Source organism: Theobroma umbraticum, unplaced genomic scaffold (genome assembly GCF_002168275.2).
Source record: "Theobroma umbraticum cultivar Fairchild unplaced genomic scaffold, ASM216827v3 scaffold_95.0, whole genome shotgun sequence".
NCBI classification, from domain to species: Eukaryota; Viridiplantae; Streptophyta; class Magnoliopsida; order Malvales; family Malvaceae; genus Theobroma; species Theobroma umbraticum.
The window spans coordinates 9558631-9561712 of record NW_018397257.1 but is presented as its reverse complement, the minus strand read 5'-3'; the positions used below and the strand labels follow the sequence as shown (position 1 = coordinate 9561712).

The 3082-nt window shown below is 29.9% G+C and overlaps 1 pseudogene; it reads right to left on the bottom strand.

Moving 5' to 3' along the window:
- The window catches only part of LOC110412443 (beta-amyrin 16-alpha-hydroxylase CYP87D16-like), a 4764-nt pseudogene extending 4428 nt beyond the window's left edge, over window positions 1–336 (bottom strand).
- Window positions 337–3082: the final 2746 nt, after the last annotated feature.

Below are 3082 nucleotides of genomic sequence, written 5' to 3'. Positions count from 1 at the left end.
ATCATATCTAAAACCAGGAGCAAGCTTGGGACTGACTAGCATTGCTGTCGTTTCCTTAGATACTATATTGCTTAGCATCAAGATCCTAAATGCTGTCATAAAGGTGATTTATGCATCGTTTTGAACTGCCCTCCTGCATTTCTTTACTATAAGCCCAAGTGGAATAGGAAGGAAACTGAAGAGCAAATCAACAAACTTTTCACTTGCTTCAGCATAGCAAAACATGTTCTTGGATTTGCCGACCATGAGTTTGAGAGAGATCTTCCCATCCTCATTTGATGCTGCCTCCTCCAGTACTTTAAGCTTTCCGAAGCTTATCTGTTCAAAAGCTTCCATATTGTTTAGCCCAAGCACAGGGTTATATTTTAGGAGGGATATGAAGTTAATTGTGAATGGTAAGAAAAAGTACAAATTTCTAATTGGAAGCCCACATAACAAAAATGACCAATATTACAAAGGCCAATTTTGTTGATTAAAATAATATATGTATTTCAATTTGAATAAATTTTGATTGAAGTGGTTTCAGGAGCGGAGGGTAATGGATGGATCGCCCTCTCAAAATTTTTGAAAATTTTCATTTATATATATTTTTTAGTGATTTTCCCAAAATTTTGAAAAATTTTATCAAAATAATATTTTATTTAATAATTAATATAATAAAAACTAATAAAATGATCCTACAAGTCTTACTCATTTACCATAATTTCAATTGCTTCACACCTTTTTATCTCTTTCTTTTTCTCTTTCTCTTTTTTTTTTTAAGTTAAGAAATTCATTAATAAAGGGGATAAATGAATCTACTCTTTCTCTCCTCTTTTGCCCTTTTATTTTTACCTTTTTCTTTTAGGCTTTGACAAGGAAGAACGGATATCACTCACCACCACATTGTGAAATTAAAAGAAGGTATAGTTTTTTTATTTTTTTTCTTTTTATTTATATTATTTAACTATTTATATATTTAACCATTAGGTGAAATCTTGTATAATACGTTAAAACTAAATCCAAACCTATTGAATCTCGTATCTTTCCTTATTGTGTTAATGTATTATATTTAAAATTACCAGGTTTAACTAGCTTCGCCACTGAGTGTTTTGCTATTAATTAACTACTTTATGAATATGTATGGTAAGTTCTTCCTTACATGGGAAGGAATTACTTTGGGCAGCGTTGTGAAAGTGGATTCTTTATGGTTTTTTTCTTAGGGCTTGGGTTTCTTCATGTTTTGCTTGGTCACAGAGTTAAGCCGTATAATAAAATGATATTTTAGATTAGTATTTTAAAATATATTTTAAAATTAAGATAAAAATATATGTTATGAATATTTTTAAAAATATCTGTTTATGTTTTGTATATTTAAATTTGAATGTAGATTAAATTGAATTAAGATTAAAATTTAATCCATCCGTTTAATCTTTTAGTATTATCTTTATCTTATAAATTTTATCTAAATAAAAAGTTATTAGCTTATACACTGACCCTTCACTTCATTTATAAATACACATTTAAATAAGATCTTTCCTACTCTCTTTTTATATTTTTTTTATAATTGTTATTTTAAATTATATTTTATAATAATATAATAATATTTATTTGTAATTATTTAATAAAGTCGAACTTGGGCTTGAAAGTTTATGTCCAAGCTTGACCCCAGTTAAGTCAAGCCCACAGACCTAGGCGAATATCCTATCTTTTGAAAACTTTGATGTTACTCTTAAAAGTGTTTACTATCTAGTTGAACTTATTAGATTTCTCTTTTAATTAATCAATTAATTATTATTTGATAATTAAAATAATAAATATTATTTTTATGTTAATAGTTTACTATCTTAAATATAGTTTACAAATGAAATTAAATAAAAATAAAAATATATTTATTTATAAATAAAATGATTTAATTAGTGGAACCGAGCTCAAGCATAAAAAATTCATATCCAAGCTTGGCCATAGGCTTGTCGTGGTAGCCCTTCGAAGGATTTTACTTGCCACTCTTGTTACAACAAAGCCCTAAGCAGTAACCGTATGCATGAAAGATCTTTAGTCAAGGGATATCATTAGAGAAAACAAGGCATCAGATCGAAAAGCAGGTAGCTCAAAATTAATTACACGGTTTCGAGACAACGTTTTCAATTCAGATTAAATTTTTCTTTCACCCAAATAAGGGCATATAATGAGGCCGATCGAAGACCATAAGCAACCCCTTAGTCTGTTCCAAGGATGATCGATGACTCGAAATTCCTGTTCAGAGTAAAGCTTATTCACCAATCACCAGTCATTTGGGATGATATTTTCAATAATGTTTGAATAATAGTATGTATATTCAAACCTACTACTTACTTTGTTGGTTATAATTAATGGACTCCAACTCCTTTGATTGCTATGTTTTTATATAATTATTAAATATATATTTGCAATTCTCACCTAATATTTTATTAGGTATTTTTAACATAATTTTATGTCACTTATTCTTTCAACATTTCATATTAAGATTTTGATTGATAAAAGGCACATGACATAAAATTATAAAAAAAAAACCACCGAACAAGATATTAAATGAGTTAAATGAGGGCGGAGAATTTCTATTTTTATTAAATATTGCTTTTTGTTTCTTCATTTTGTTATTGATTACTTACAACTGCCATGTCCGCTTTTACTCTTGTCGTGGACGAAGCTGGAGCCTTTTCCTTCTTCCATCAATTCCAGCTGTCTCCTAACACCTTAAGTCAATGGTCCTCGGAATGATCTCATTGGTTCATCTCATGTCAGCTGTAACGCCCCTTCGACATCTACAGACTTCGCCCCTTCTTTAGAAAGATCAAGTCATCAAGATAATAATTGCTCTGACCAAATTGGAAGCTGTCTCTCCTATGAATTCACCAAAGATCTAAAGCGGGAAAATGGTAAGTGATAGAAGGAATTGTCTCTAGCAAAGCTCCACTTTCTCAAAGTAAATGGCTCATTATGGGAGAAAACTTCAGAGAGTGAAATGATCTCAATCAGGTGAGGCAATTCGATTAGAATGTTTGTCAGAAAACTGTTGATTTTCAAAGCAAGGGGTTCAATCAAATGCAAGAATAATGCAAAT